The 17,119-nt window shown below is 40.9% G+C and overlaps 1 long non-coding RNA gene across 1 annotated transcript; it reads right to left on the bottom strand.

The window, feature by feature from the left end:
* Positions 1 to 831: 831 nt before the first annotated feature.
* On the bottom strand, positions 832 to 13,875 carry LOC145881544 (uncharacterized). The gene is made up of 2 exons (XR_014393105.1): positions 13,307 to 13,875; positions 832 to 3,197 (listed from the first exon to the last, which is right to left on the bottom strand). It is a non-coding gene; the product is annotated as an uncharacterized LOC145881544 (long non-coding RNA).
* Positions 13,876 to 17,119: the final 3,244 nt, after the last annotated feature.

Below are 17,119 nucleotides of genomic sequence, written 5' to 3'. Positions count from 1 at the left end.
TTTACCATTATGAACACTGTCTATGTTTTTGACATGAAAGAAATAATATGTTACTATATGTTACTATTGCAATGATAACAAGACCATTGAAATGATTGTGAATATTTTTATTCTTGTTGCCAAATACTTTATACAAAGACAAAAATTCCAAAATTCTATACCAAAATTACACATTTTTCTGATTGAATTTAACTATTTTATTAAAACATTAACCCCAGTGAATAACAACAAGAATAACATTTTCCTGAATCATTATAGATTTTTTCAGAGTGATTACAATTGCACTAGAATTTTTTATTTTTTTATTACTTCATTGATATTGTTTGTGTTTGTATGTTTTAGTATTTTCTCGTTAATAGCTGCATTCTGTTTTGTATGATGTAACAATGTAAATTGTTGATCTGTATTTTGAATTTAAAAAATATATATAAAATCAATTAAAAATAAAAAGACATCGCCATCTGCTGACTGGAGTGGGTAACGCAGTTGAGGAACCAAATGTTTATTTTTCATTTATTCCATAAAAGTTGATTATTATATTAAGTCGTTCAAAGAGAAGCATGTGTTGATTGATTCGTGTTTAATGAGTGATAATTTAAAACAAACTTTAGACCCACTACATATTTGCATTGAACCATACTTCTGACATGGATCATTTTGACCCCAGAGGCATATCTTTTATCATAGCCAAAATGTGGTTTATTAAATTTTTCATGACTTTGTCAATCAACTTGATCTTAATACATCTAAATCATGGTTTAGTGTTTCTGTATCAATATGGACTTTTAACAAATTCAAATCCTTTGGAGTAATTTTGACTCCAGCCAAAAGCACCTTTGATAAATAGGACGTTTATTTCAAATCAAAATCAAATCACATTTTATTGGTCACATACACGTGTTTAGCAAATGTTATTGCGGGTGTAGCAAAATGCTTGTGTTTCTAGCTCCGACAGTGCAGTAATATCTAACAAATAATATCTAACAATTTCACAGCATATACCCAATACACACAAATCTAAGTATTTGAATCTAGGTTTCTCTGTAGACATGATCCATCCCACCAGAGGGTGGAGGGGCACCTGTATCAGTGGTTTTGACCAGATAGACACCTGCAGACACACAGTATAGCGCCTCCCATGTACTCTCCTAAGATTGGACTTTTCTATACCACGTATCATGTGATTGTGTACAAAACTGCCAGTGGTAGAAAACTGCCAGCGGAATGCAGTGCATTCATAAAGTATTCAGACCCCTTCACTTTTTCAACATTTTGTTACATTACAGCCTTATTCTAAAAATGTTGAATTGTTTCCCCTCATCAATCTACACACAATACCCCATAATGACAAACCATTTGCAAATGTATTTACTTAAGTGTTCAGACCCATTGCTATGAGATTCGAAATTGCTTTCAGGTGCATCCTGTTTCCATTAATCATCCTTGAGATGTTTCTTCAAATTGATTGGAGTCCACCTGTGGTAAATTCAATTGATTGGACATGATTTGGAAAGGCACACACCTTTCTCAGAGTGAAAACCAAGCCATGAGGTCAAAGGAATTGTCCATAGAGCTGAGACAGGATTGTGTTGAGGCACAGATCTGGAGAAAGGTACCAAAAAATGTCTGCAGCATTGAAGGTCCCCAAGAACACAGTGGCCTCCATCATTCTAAAATTTAAAAAGTTTGGAACTACCAAGACTCTTCCTAGAGCTGGCCACCCGGCCAAACTGAGCAATTTTGGTATTTTATTAGGATCCCCATTAGCTGTTGCAAAAGCAGCAGCTACTCTTCCTGGGGCCCACACAAAACATGACATAATACAGATCAATAGACAAGAACAGCTCAAGGACAGAACTACATACATTTGGGAGAAGGGCCTTGGTCAGGGAGGTGACCAAGAACCTGATGGTCACTCTGACAAAGCTCCAGAGTTCTTCTGTGTAGATGGGAGAACCTTCCAGAAGGACAACCATCTCTGCAGCACTCCAACAATCAGGCCTTTATGGTAGAGTGGCCAGACGGAAGCCACTCCTCAGTAAAAGGCTCATGACAGAACGCTTGGAGTTGCCAAAAAGCACCTAAAGGACTCTCAGACCTGGATGAAACCAGGCACCATCCCTACGGTGAAGCATGGTGGTGGCAGCATCATGCTGTGGGGATGTTTTTCAGTGGCAGGGACTGGCAGACTAGTCAGGATTGAGGGAAAGATGAACGGAGCAAAGTACAAAGATTTTTCCACTGATGAGGCTCATAGAACAGGGGGAAAACGATTAGGCTTCTAAATTGTGACACCATTAAAATACTCCTACTACAATGTTAAAACATTCTACATTGTGACATAATTTCATTGATATCATGAAACAACTCCTTCATGTATGTATTTTCTGATGTTTGATCAGAGATCTTTTATCAGAGTATATTTTTTGATATTGATTACAGCTATGAGGTTTCTCTCCTGTGTGAGTTCTCCGGTGTGATATTAGGGTGCTTGGGTGACTAAAACTCTTCCCACATTGATCACAGCTACACGATTTCTCTCCTGTGTGTGTTCTCTGGCGTGAAGTCAGCTGGCTGGATGTAGTAAAACTCTTCAAACATTGATCATAGCTATAAGGTTTCTCTCATTTTACATTTACATTTACATTTTAGTCATTTAGCAGACGCTCTTATCCAGAGCGACTTACAGTAGTGAATGCATACATTTCATACAATTTCATACATTTTTATTTTTTTATTTTATTTTTTTTCTGTGCTGGCCCCCCGTGGGAATCGAACCCACAACCCTGGCGTTGCAAACACCATGCTCTACCAACTGAGCTACAGGGAAGGCTCTCCTGTGTGTGTTCTTTGGTGGTATATCAGGCTGAATGACTGAGTAAAACTCTTCCCACATTGATTACAGCTATAAGGTTTCTCTCCAGTGTGAATTCTCATGTGTACTTTTAGTGATTCTGATCTTAAGTAACTCTTCCCACACTCAAAACAGTGGTGAGATTTCTCTCCTGTGTGTACTCGCTGGTGTATTTTAAGTTCTGATGAAGATTTGCAATGTTTCCCACAGTCAGAGCAGAGGTGAGATTTCTTCTCTGTGGGTTTCTTGAGGTGATATGATCTGGAGAGACTCTTCTCTGCCTCGTTAGCATCATCATGTTGTTGAGGCTCCCCAGAGGATCCAAGATAGTCACGTCTCTCTCCTGTGTGAACAACAAGTCAGACAGATGGTTAAAGGCCCACAACAGCAGAAATCTATTGTAAAAGGTGATGCCAACAGCATAGCCATAATGTTATACAACAATTGACGTCTGTAATGAATGTTAAAATTACTTCACAATTGTCTTAAGACAGTCAAGTGAGCAACAATAGTCATATTTAGTCTTGTTTTCACATTAGTAGTAACATCAATGATTTTAGGCTAGAAAAAAGTAAAACATTTTGAAATCCTAAGCAGTGTGCCAGATGAATTTTTGGTCTCCAAAATAGGCCCCTTTCTGTGTTTTCTAAAATTGCGACAATGGCGATGCACACGCAATTTGGTTGCAGAAACACCTCCCTGCTAATGAGGAAACCACTAGTTATGGATGTTGTATATCTGCCTGAAGCAAAAACGGTGAGCAAAAATTTTAGTTTTTCCACAATGTATTCTGAATATTACAACACACTATCAGTGCAAGATCAGGAGTGCTACTCAAGGAAACTCACATTAAGCTCTGTGTCTATTCACTAATTCACCACCGTGGGGGAAAACTCAGGGGAGTTCTCATCGGCTGACAGCAAATATAGCCTCCATTTCCAGGTTGATTATGAGTGCATTTCACACTACTTTGGATTATAATTGTAAGACTCATTTGAATGTCCTGATTTATATAATGTTTATGTTATTGTTGAAAATCTACTACTTTATATTTAAAAACGTCTTCAACCAGTAAAATGCTATTTGGCTCGTTTTCCATCAGCCTGACAATGAGGGTTTGTCCACTAAGTGTTTAACAAATTGACCCATAACTTCACCTAACAATAACATAGACCTACTGTAGGACCCATAACTTCACCTAACAACAACATAGACCTACTGTAGGACCCATAACTTCACCTAACAATAACATAGACCTAGGATTATAAATCATTTAATATTTCAGGTGAAACTTGGAAACTAAAATGTATTTGTCATGACATTTCATAACCTCATCACCAGATAATGTTGTGAATAGTCCCAGTAGGCTAAATGTCCTGAATAAAGGAAAATAGCTCTGTGTGTTGTGCAATAGCCTATCCATCAAGGAACAGTTCTCCACACATTATGAGCTAAGTATCTCTGTGCGCAAACAGACTAACGAGACCCTACTGTAAATCAAGCAGACAATATCACATTATAAACATCAATTTGTTTGGGATATTGGATCCAATGTGGATCACGGCATAACTGTCTTTACCGGTGTAATGAATGAAGAAGCACATTTGACTGGCATTCAGAAAATGATTTCCTGGATCAGCTGATGATAGTTGAACATGTGACTAAGTAAACAGCTACTGTATTAAGTATTATGTGTAATTATTGAAGAACTGCGTTAATGACAGTATCCATTTGGGTGTTGTGAATCAACTTAAGGTGAATCTGTTACAACCATTGGATTTAGCAAACTCTGAAATGATTTAGGATTTATGTGCCCATGAAAACTGTTTTCCCAGCATAACATAAGAAGACACTAAATGTTACGTAGTTAGAGAGCATTTCAGAGATCTGAATACAAAAACAACTGTCCGACAGCAAGATCCAGTATTTAAGTTAAAGTTCATCATAACGTTATGACTATAACTACTGTTCCCTGAAGGAGGGAAACTAGGTACAACATACTATTAAATCCACGCCTCGCTGGAAGCCCCGCCTTCCACAGGTTATGAGCGTGAGACTCTGATTTATTCCTTCAATTTAATTCCGCTCTTCACCGACCCAGGAAGTGGCGGGGCCAAACAGGTGTTGTAACTCGTTCATAACTGGCAGATCGGTAGAAATGGTAAGATAAATTGGCACTCCAAATGGAAAAGGAAAAAGTTTGCGGATTTACCGGAAACTTCAGGAGCATAACGTCCAAATTTACGAAGATCAGCAGCAGGTCGGTAATTGGTTATTTTCTTCTGGTTATATTGATCTCTGGCTTCCTCAAGTCATTTGTGTGTGTTAATTAGTTAATCAAACGCTTGAAGCATCAGTTCAAGTTCCGTACAAACAGTTGATTTTATTAAACATGTGGGGTGTGTCTATATGAAAAAATACACGTCATAAAATTTCAACCAATCAATTGGTAGAAAGAAAATACTATTTTTTTTAAATCTGGGACAGCCCTAGAACATACAGTTCATTCAGACCCCTTCCCTTTTCCCACATTTTGTTATGTTACAGCCTTATTCCAAAATGGATGACATCTTTTTATTTATTATCAATCTTCAGACAATACCCCATAATGACATAACAATACCCCATAATGACATCACAATACCCCAAACAGGGAATAAAGTTTAGAAATGCTTGCATACCAGGGAACCTTTGGCGAAACCAACTATATCATACTACAACCAATAAGCATACTACAAACTCAATGTACTTCACAAATAGTACGGTTAGTATGATTATTCCAACACAGCTCAGGTCTCTGGGCTGCCATTTTGTTTCTGTTTAAATCCTAGGTTGCCCCTTTAAAAAACCACACAATCAAACAACCAATCTGCAGTTGAAACAATAACAAAGATGTCATTCCACCACTGTTTTGGTAATAAGATGATGGATGGGGCTGGAGACATGTAACTACTCTCAAATGTGATGTAGTTAATGGAGATGGAGGTGTGTTCTAGTGGGTCTGGACAGGTGTGATGTAGTTAATGGAGATGGAGGTGTGTTCTAGTGGGTCTGGACAGGTGTGATGTAGTTAATGGAGATGGAGGTGTGTTCTAGTGGGTCTGGACAGGTGTGATGGAGTTAATGGAGATGGAGGTGTGTTCTAGTGGGTCTGGACAGGTGTGATGTAGTTAATGGAGATGGAGGTGTGTTCTAGTGGGTCTGGACAGGTGTGATGTAGTTAATGGAGATGGAGGTGTGTTCTAGTGGGTCTGGGCAGGTGTGATGTAGTTAATGGAGATGGAGGTGTGTTCTAGTGGGTCTGGACAGGTGTGATGTAGTTAATGGAGATGGAGGTGTGTTCTAGTGGGTCTGGACAGGTGTGATGTAGTTAATGGGGGTGTGTTCTAGTGGGTCTGGACAGGTGTGATGTAGTTAATGGAGATGGAGGTGTGTTCTAGTGGGTCTGGACAGGTGTGATGTAGTTAATGGGGGTGTGTTCTAGTGGGTCTGGACAGGTGTGATGTAGTTAATGGAGATGGAGGTGTGTTCTAGTGGGTCTGGACAGGTGTGATGTAGTTAATGGGGGTGTGTTCTAGTGGGTCTGGACAGGTGTGATGGAGTTAATGGAGATGGAGGTGTGTTCTAGTGGGTCTGGACAGGTGTGATGGAGTTAATGGAGATGGAGGTGTGTTCTAGTGGGTCTGGACAGGTGTGATGTAGTTAATGGAGATGGAGGTGTGTTCTAGTGGGTCTGGACAGGTGTGATGTAGTTAATGGAGATGGAGGTGTGTTCTAGTGGGTCTGGACAGGTGTGATGTAGTTAATGGAGATGGAGGTGTGTTCTAGTGGGTCTGGACAGGTGTGATGGAGTTAATGGAGATGGAGGTGTGTTCTAGTGGGTCTGGACAGGTGTGATGGAGTTAATGGAGATGGAGGTGTGTTCTAGTGGGTCTGGACAGGTGTGATGTAGTTAATGGAGATGGGGGTGTGTTCTAGTGGGTCTGGACAGGTGTGATGTAGTTAATGGAGATGGAGGTGTGTTCTAGTGGGTCTGGACAGGTGTGATGTAGTTAATGGAGATGGAGGTGTGTTCTAGTGGGTCTGGACAGGTGTGATGTAGTTAATGGAGATGGGGGTGTGTTCTAGTGGGTCTGGACAGGTGTGATGTAGTTAATGGAGATGGAGGTGTGTTCTAGTGGGTCTGGACAGGTGTGATGTAGTTAATGGGGGTGTGTTCTAGTGGGTCTGGACAGGTGTGATGTAGTTAATGGAGATGGAGGTGTGTTCTAGTGGGTCTGGACAGGTGTGATGTAGTTAATGGAGATGGAGGTGTGTTCTAGTGGGTCTGGACAGGTGTGATGTAGTTAATGGAGATGGAGGTGTGTTCTAGTGGGTCTGGACAGGTGTGATGTAGTTAATGGAGATGGGGGTGTGTTCTAGTGGGTCTGGACAGGTGTGATGTAGTTAATGGGGGTGTGTTCTAGTGGGTCTGGACAGGTGTGATGTAGTTAATGGGGGTGTGTTCTAGTGGGTCTGGACAGGTGTGATGTAGTTAATGGAGATGGAGGTGTGTTCTAGTGGGTCTGGACAGGTGTAATGTAGTTAATGGAGATGGAGGTGTGTTCTAGTGGGTCTGGACAGGTGTGATGTAGTTAATGGAGATGGAGGTGTGTTCTAGTGGGTCTGGACAGGTGTGATGTAGTTAATGGAGATGGGGGTGTGTTCTAGTGGGTCTGGGCAGGTGTGATGTAGTTAATGGAGATGGAGGTGTGTTCTAGTGGGTCTGGACAGGTGTGATGTAGTTAATGGAGATGGGGGTGTGTTCTAGTGGGTCTGGACAGGTGTAATGTAGTTAATGGAGATGGAGGTGTGTTCTAGTGGGTCTGGACAGGTGTGATGTAGTTAATGGAGATGGAGGTGTGTTCTAGTGGGTCTGGACAGGTGTGATGTAGTTAATGGAGATGGAGGTGTGTTCTAGTGGGTCTGGACAGGTGTGATGTAGTTAATGGAGATGGAGGTGTGTTCTAGTGGGTCTGGACAGGTGTGATGTAGTTAATGGAGATGGAGGTGTGTTCTAGTGGGTCTGGACAGGTGTGATGTAGTTAATGGAGATGGGGGTGTGTTCTAGTGGGTCTGGACAGGTGTGATGTAGTTAATGGAGATGGAGGTGTGTTCTAGTGGGTCTGGGCAGGTGTGATGTAGTTAATGGAGATGGAGGTGTGTTCTAGTGGGTCTGGACAGGTGTGATGTAGTTAATGGAGATGGAGGTGTGTTCTAGTGGGTCTGGACAGGTGTGATGTAGTTAATGGAGATGGAGGTGTGTTCTAGTGGGTCTGGGCAGGTGTGATGTAGTTAATGGAGATGGAGGTGTGTTCTAGTGGGTCTGGACAGGTGTGATGTAGTTAATGGAGATGGAGGTGTGTTCTAGTGGGTCTGGACAGGTGTGATGTAGTTAATGGAGATGGAGGTGTGTTCTAGTGGGTCTGGACAGGTGTGATGGAGTTAATGGAGATGGAGGTGTGTTCTAGTGGGTCTGGACAGGTGTGATGTAGTTAATGGAGATGGAGGTGTGTTCTAGTGGGTCTGGACAGGTGTGATGTAGTTAATGGAGATGGAGGTGTGTTCTAGTGGGTCTGGACAGGTGTGATGGAGTTAATGGAGATGGAGGTGTGTTCTAGTGGGTCTGGACAGGTGTGATGTAGTTAATGGAGATGGGGGAGTGTTCTAGTGGGTCTGGACAGGTGTGATGGAGTTAATGGAGATGGAGGTGTGTTCTAGTGGGTCTGGGCAGGTGTGATGTAGTTAATGGAGATGGAGGTGTGTTCTAGTGGGTCTGGACAGGTGTGATGTAGTTAATGGAGATGGGGGTGTGTTCTAGTGGGTCTGGACAGGTGTGATGTAGTTAATGGAGATGGAGGTGTGTTCTAGTGGGTCTGGACAGGTGTGATGTAGTTAATGGAGATGGAGGTGTGTTCTAGTGGGTCTGGACAGGTGTGATGTAGTTAATGGAGATGGAGGTGTGTTCTAGTGGGTCTGGACAGGTGTGATGTAGTTAATGGAGATGGAGGTGTGTTCTAGTGGGTCTGGGCAGGTGTGATGTAGTTAATGGAGATTGGGGTGTGTTCTAGTGGGTCTGGGCAGGTGTGATGTAGTTAATGGAGATGGAGGTGTGTTCTAGTGGGTCTGGGCAGGTGTGATGTAGTTAATGGAGATGGAGGTGTGTTCTAGTGGGTCTGGACAGGTGTGATGGAGTTAATGGAGATGGAGGTGTGTTCTAGTGGGTCTGGACAGGTGTGATGTAGTTAATGGAGATGGAGGTGTGTTCTAGTGGGTCTGGACAGGTGTGATGTAGTTAATGGAGATGGAGGTGTGTTCTAGTGGGTCTGGGCAGGTGTGATGTAGTTAATGGAGATGGAGGTGTGTTCTAGTGGGTCTGGGCAGGTGTGATGTAGTTAATGGAGATGGAGGTGTGTTCTAGTGGGTCTGGACAGGTGTGATGTAGTTAATGGAGATGGGGGTGTGTTCTAGTGGGTCTGGACAGGTGTGATGTAGTTAATATTTGTATGATGCTGTCATTTGTATTTTTTGTATTGTTTATAAATTATCAAATGAAAAATATTTTTTTAAGTCCCAATGCAGTCACCCCTCACTGTTCTATTTTTGGAGTTATTACATAAAACCAATCAGAATTCAGAAGAATGCCAAAGTCAGGTGTGAAGTAATATGGAGGACCAGCCTATTCCCTATGATGTAAACTACAACAGAAATAACTTCAAATGTAGAACTTGAAATTAAACCAACCGTTTCCACTCATGACTTGAGTGATTAAAGTAAACCACAGTTTTGGAAATACATAATGCCATCGAACCAAATATCAAAGAATGTTAGCTATATGCAGTTCTCTTAGCCAGCCCGCTAACATTAGCTATTTAGCCAACTAGCTATGGTCAGCGAGCTGGAGCCCAACTACTGGAGACCAGTTAGAACCCAACTAACAAAACCCAACTAAAACATGCAGATCAAAAGAGCAGAGACACACAGAATGATGTCATGGAAAATCCCCAACATCCAAAATAGATAGATTCCAGATGTCAGTCAGCTAGCAGTAAGCCAAGGTGGAAAAACGAACAAAACTCCCGTAGTGTACTTCACAGAGAATGCTGAAAAGTAGTGATGGGGAACATCTCCCTGAAGCATTCGTGAGCATCAAGTCCATGCTATATTTTGGGTAAATGGTGACTGGCTGACTGATTTATAAATAACAATGAGTAGTTATTTATGATGCAAGGTGATTTGTAGATCAATTAGTCTGCAGTCGCCTGCAGTGTGAGCTGCAGGCGGTTGTTCGATGAAATGAAGCTTCGAACATCATTGATCACGTGCTGCTGATAAATTGATACAGGCATCGGCACACTGCTTTGAAGTATATTGCTTAGCGATTTTAACGCGTGACTCGTAGCTGTCGGTATCAAATGTAAAGTACCTACCTAAAAGTTTTGTTTTTTTAAAGGAGCAAGCAGGTGTGATTTTCTCTTTTGTTTTGAGGCCACGGTAAGAAGGCACCAGAGCCTACCGTGCTAATGGGTTCCCTCTAGATAACACAACCACACAGTGCATGAAAAGCATGAGGTGTGGCTAACGTTTGCAAGCTTAAGCTAGCTACCGAGCTAGCATAGAAACTCAATAGCACAGAGTAGATCCTCCATATGACGCTGAGAAATACTGCATTGTGGGTAGTTTAGAAGATATCCCAAAATAAATGAAAACATGTGTAATAACGAAAAACAACTGTTTGTACTTATAGGTAACCAGATCGTGAATACAACTAGGTTACTAAGTCTTTAACCACACTGTATTGTTACACTGGTGAGTAAAAACTCATGCTTCCCACCCTTTAACTTTTTGTCTGATAATTATAATATACATTTTACTCAACTGCGTTACCCACTCCAGTCAGCAGATGGCGATGTGGGGCTTTAAGGCAATGCTGCTAGTGTGATGTTTAATCTAGTGGATGGGACGCTTTTTTCAACAGCAGCAACAGTTAGTCAGCCACCTCCGTAGCTTGCTAGCCAAAATAGCCGAACCAATAAAGCTCTTTAGACGCTTTCATGTGTATTAGCCACTGTGTTTTAAACACTTCTGTTGTCGAGTTAGTTATCCGATTTAATTTCATATTTACGGTGTTTCTGTTATTAGTCAGCTAGCCGGCTGGTTAAGTTAGCACTAGCCTAGCTAGCTAACATCTCCAACCATGAGCTCACTAAGCTTGCTTCAGAGTACAAGTAACAGACACATCTCAACATCAACAGTTCAGAGGACCATCAGGCCTTCATGGTTGATATTGCTGCAAAGAAACCATTACTAAAGAACACCAATTAGAAGAAGAGACTTGGTTGGGCCAAGAAACACGAGCAATGGACATTAGACCATTGGAAATCTGTCTTTTGGTCTGATGAGATCAAATTTTATATTTTATATTTTCAGATGACCTGGCCTCCACAATCACCTAACCTCAACCCAATTGAGATGGTGTGGGATGAGTTGGACCGCAGAGTGAAAGAAAAGCAGCCAACAAGTGCTCAGCATATGTGGTAACTCCTTCAAGACTGTTGAAAAAGTATTCCAGGTGAAGCTGGTTGAGAGAATACAAAGAGTGTGCAAAGCTGTCATCAAGGCAAAGGGTGGCTACTTTGAAGAATCTCAAATATAAAATATATTTTGATTTGTTTAACACTTTTTTGGTTACTACATGATTCCATATGTGTTATTTCAGAGTTTTGATGTCTTCGCTATTATTCTACATTGTAGAAAATAGTAAAAGTAAAGAAAAATCCTTGAATGAGTATGTGTCTTAACTTTTGACTGGTACCATTATTTTCTCATGCAATTACAGTAGGTTGTATCGCTGTAGGTCATGCCAGTAGGTTACAGTAGGTTGTATCCAAGTGGTTGTATCTCTGTAGGTCATGCCACTAGGTTACAGTAGGTTGTATCCAAGTGGTTGTATCTCTGTAGGTCATGCCAGTAGGTTACAGTAGGTTGTATCTCTGCAGGTCATGCCAGTAGGTTACAGTAGGTTGTATCTCTGTAGGTCATGCCAGTAGGTTACAGTAGGTTGTATCTCTGTAGGTCCTGCCGTTAGGTTACAGTAGGTTGTATCTCTGTAGGTCATGCAAGTAGGTTGTATCTCTGCAGGTCATGCCAGTAGGTTACAGTAGGTTGTATCTCTGCAGGTCATGCCAGTAGGTTACAGTAGGTTGTATCTCTGTAGGTCATGCCAGTAGGTAACAGTAGGTTGTATCTCTGCAGGTCATGCCAGTAGGTTACAGTAGGTTGTATCTCTCTAGGTCATGCCAGTAGGTTACAGTAGGTTGTATCTCTCTAGGTCATGCCAGTAGGTTACAGTAGGTTGTATCTCTGTAGGTCATGCCAGTAGGTTACAGTAGATTGTATCTCTGCAGGTCATGCCAGTAGGTTACAGTAGGTTGTATCTCTCTAGGTCATGCCAGTAGGTTACAGTAGGTTGTATCTCTCTAGGTCATGCCAGTAGGTTACAGTAGGTTGTATCTCTGTAGGTCATGCCAGTAGGTTACAGTAGGTTGTATCTCTGTAGGTCATGCCAGTAGGTTACAGTAGGTTGTATCTCTGCAGGTCATGCCAGTAGGTTACAGTAGGTTGTATCTCTGTAGGTCATGCCAGTAGGTTACAGTAGGTTGTATCTCTGTAGGTCCTGCCGTTAGGTTACAGTAGATTGTATCCAAGTGGAAACAATTATCAACCCAATGTGGAAAGTGTCGAATTTGGTCAACAACAAAATGAATGACTTATTTGCTACGTGAGGTTTACTTGATCTAACAGAAGTTTCATAATGATTAAGTTGTTATGTGGACACGTGACATACCAACAACTTTGATAAAAACACTATAGGAGTTGTCTCCAGATCGCTATGCATATTCATGCTAGTAGCTTAGCATCTCTCTCCATTGAATACAGGCAGTTGACGACAACAACCCTCATAGAATATAAACAATAGATAACAATAATAAGATGTATCCACCAATCCAAAGAAAGGATAGGCGGGAGCTAGACAACCCACAGTGCTGCTTTGTGGACAACGACTCCCCTTGTTAGGGCAGAGACTTCTTGTCAGCATATCCATCATCTTTGGTGTAGCCAACCCAACTCTCACATGGCTCTATTGGGGGGAACGGTGTGTAGTAAATCATCACTACATTAAAATCACTACATGCCGTGGCCCCCAGTCTGCTGTCAGCAGATAGACCCTTCTCAAATATATATGTCAAGTCACTTTTTGGAAACGGAACGGAGAAAACAAGGGGTAGCTTGCCCTCTATGTCGTCTGATTGTAGACATATCAGTAATCATCCTAGGGCCCTCCGGTGAAGAGGTATTGATGAGCCAACTCCGAATATCCAAAGTGAAAAAACAATTTAAGGCGGTACTTACTGGTGTAAATCAGATCTCCTACCTCCACCTCTTCATCTTTCAATGTGACAGAAATGTCCCCTTCCTTCTGAACTCCAAAAACTGTATCCTCTTTTTCTTCCTCCTCTTCTTTCACAGTAACATCCTCTTCCTCCTCTTTCACTCTGAACATGTCTTCCTCCTCTTCTTTCACTGGAACAGCCTCATCCCCAACTTCTTTTTTTACTGTGACATCCTCCTCTTCCTTCTCCCCTTTCACTACAATGTTCAGCCCCAGAGCTTCTTTCTCCGTCCAGCAGACCTCCTCTTCTTTAGCAGGAGGGGAGAAGCTTAGTGACCTCATTTTCGTGGATGTTAGCTAGCTAGCTATCATTAGCAACTAAGCTAGTGCTAACTTAACCAGCCAGCTACTATATCTGACTAACAAAAAACAACGTAATATTAAATAGGTTAACAAGTTGATACGATAGAAGTGTGTCTAAAACACAGCCGCTAATATACACCGAAAGCATCTAACGAGCTTGAATCTTTCGGCTATGTTGGCTAGCAAGCTACCGAGGTGGTTAACTTGTTGTTTTTGAAGAACCGTCCACTAGATTATACGTCACGCTGCAGCATCGCCTGAAAGACGCACATCGCCGTCTGCTGACTGGATGGAAAACGCAGTTGGGGAAAATATTATTTTAAATGGATTTCATTAAATAATACTATTGTATTGAGATATACAAAGACAGGAATGTGTTGATTGATTAGTGAGAATAAAAAAATGTTTACTACAGCACATTTAAGGCAGTTTCATTAAGTCAAAATAAATTTAAATAAGTAGCCAGCTACTGTCGGTCTATACTGCTCCTACATGGTGTAACAATACATCATGTAGATGTATATAATGAACAGATTAGGTCTATACTGCTCCTACATGGTGTAACAATACATCATGTAGATGTACACTAACAATCTAAAGTTTGGGGTCACTTAGTCCTTGTTTTTGAAAGAAAATCAATTTTTTTTGTCCATTAAAATAACATCAAATTCATCAGAAGTACAGTTTAGACATTGTTAATGTTGTAAATGACTATTGTAGCTGGAAACAGCTGATTTTTTTAATGGAATATCTACATAGACGTACAGAGGCCCATTATCAGCAACCATCACAACTGTGTTACAATGGCACGTTGTGTTAGCTAATCCAAGTTTATCATTTTAAAAGGCTAATTGATCATTAGAAAACCCTTTTGCAATTATGTTAGCCCAGCTGAAAACTGTTGTGCTGATTTAACAAAGCTTTTGTAAACAAAAGATTTGTTAAACCTTAAACCTGTTAAACCTAATGGCTGTGATCAATGTGGGAAGAGTTTTACTCAGCTAAACAACCTGATAGTATACCAGCATACACACACAGGAGAGAAACTTTATGGCTGTGATCAATGTGTGAAGAGTTTTACCACATCCAGCCAGCTGACTTCACACCAGAGAACACACACAGGAGAGAAATCTTATAGCTGTGATCAAAGTGGGAAGAGTTTTACTCAGTCATTCAGCCTGATATACCACCAGAGAACACACCAGGAGAGAAATATTATAGCTGTGGTCAATGTGGGAAGAGTTTTACTACATCTAGCTATCTGTCTATACACCAGAGAACACACCCTGGAGAGAAACCTTATAGCTGTGATCAATGTGACAAGAGATACTCTGATAAAAGATCTCTGATCAAACATCAGAAAATACATACATGAAGGAGTTGTTTCATGATATCAATTAAATTATGTCATAATGTAGAATGTTTTAACATTGTAGTAGGAGTATTTTAATGATGTCACAATGTAGAACCCTAATCGTTTGCCCCCTGTTCTATTGATTTCAGCATGATATGGATATTAGCCTCATCAGGGGAAAAATCCAGGCTCTGAATTGAAAGAGTACTATTTATGTGATTTAACAAAAAGTGACTAACAAAAAAAGAGCTGTGTTACACTTACAGCATTGGTGACCCACTTGAATCAAAATGTAGCTAGCTGTTTTCTACAAGTTGTCCTCTAACCAGTGATGTACACATTATTCCCAGATTCCATGTGGTTTTTGAGCTGTTAGTTTTAACAGGACATGCAACCTCATCTCCCCACTCTCACGCAATTGATTTCAACATGATATCGATGAGTGATGACAAATAAGTGTTTCATTCCTTTGTTTAGCGACCCCTAAATTGTAAGGTATCACTCCAAAATGTAGCTGACTGTCTTCTGCAGGTTGTCCTCTAACCAGTGAGGTAAAATATATCTCCCATTTCCATGTTTTTTAGTGGTGTTAGTTTCAACAGCACGTACAACCTGATTTTCCCCTTAATGGATATCAGTGATGTATTGCTACTAAACAGCAGTGTTGTTGTTGCTGGTGCAGTTTATAAGGTGTTTAAAAACATACAAGTAATATGATTATGGCAGATGTTTGTGTGTATATACATGTTTTATTATTCCATGCCTCACCATTAAGTGAATTATTGCCAATACATATTAACAAAGGGGTGTACATTTGATTTTCATATTTCATATTATGTAACATTTAGTAATGATAATTATTTATGCAACCAGCTTACCATTTTTGGGTACAATTATATTGACATTGTTGCCCTGCTATTAGAATATCAGGGTTCATTCTCGGAGGTGCCAACCCAAATGTACTAGAGCATGACATTGGGGACTGGGCCCAGATCCAACAACATGCCTATCTAGTGAACCCTGAAAAGAGAGAGAAGCTCCGCAGTGAGGTGGAAAGCTACTACCGATATTGCAGGAGTTTCCTCTTGAAATCAGACCGTGGTAAGGACAACTTGGTTGCTGAAATTCTCAATGGTGGGCAGTCAAAAATGTTTTGCGTTTCGCCAGTGCGTTGCCATGGATCCCAATTTATTTTGACTGCATGTTTCTCTGTATTGGAGATGAGTTTTGTTTGGGCTCGTTCCAAGGGGACGAGAGTTCTAGAAGCAAGTGAGTTTTAGGAAGACGAGAGTTCTAGAAGCTAGTGAGTTTTAGGAAGACGAGATTTCTAGAAGCTAGTGAGTTTTAGGAAGACGAGAGTTCTAGAAGCTAGTGAGTTTTAGGAAGACGAGAGTTCTAGAAGCAAGTGAGTTTTAGGAAGACGAGAGTTCTAGAAGCTAGTGAGTTTTAGGAAGACGAGATTTCTAGAAGCTAGTGAGTTTTAGGAAGACGAGAGTTCTAGAAGCTAGTGAGTTTAAAAAAAAATTACATTGTAGAAAAATATATATATTTAAAAATAGGTGTGTTTTCTTGTTTTTAATTGTTGACAGCCAGTAGACACCATGTTTATATTGGTGAAGGTGAAGCATTGTAGTTGATTATAATGTGAAATGGAAGTTGTTTTCTGTTGATGGTGAGCAAACTTGTCCAACAAAAATATAGGACGTATTTGTTGTCTTAAGGGAGAAGGTGTTACAGGCTTTGGTTTTTCCATTTATGTTTTGAGGTTGGACTTTAGCACGTCTAGCTCGTTAGCACGTCTAGGTCGTTAGCACGTCTAGGTCGTTAGCACGTCTAGCACGACTAGCCCGTTAGCAGGTCTTGCTCGTTAGCACGTCTAGCTCGTTAGCACGACTAGCTCGTTAGCACGTCTAGCTCGTTAGCACGTAGGACACACTGATTGGTGTCACCTCATTAGTCAGTTTGTGTTCCACCTGTGCTGGCTTGTCCATCTCGTTAGTGGGAAGGTATTTCACCTGAGCTGGTCCAGGTGCTATTTAAGAGTGTCTGGCCCAGTATGCCAGTTGTCTTCAAAGACGTGGAGGGTCAACAACTTTAGTTACGCTACCTTTTTGGT

The sequence above is a fragment of the Salmo salar genome, chromosome 08 (genome assembly GCF_965601325.2).
Source record: "Salmo salar chromosome 08, fSalSal1, whole genome shotgun sequence".
NCBI lineage: Eukaryota > Metazoa > Chordata > Actinopteri > Salmoniformes > Salmonidae > Salmo > Salmo salar.
This window is presented reverse-complemented; position numbering and strand designations above follow the sequence as displayed.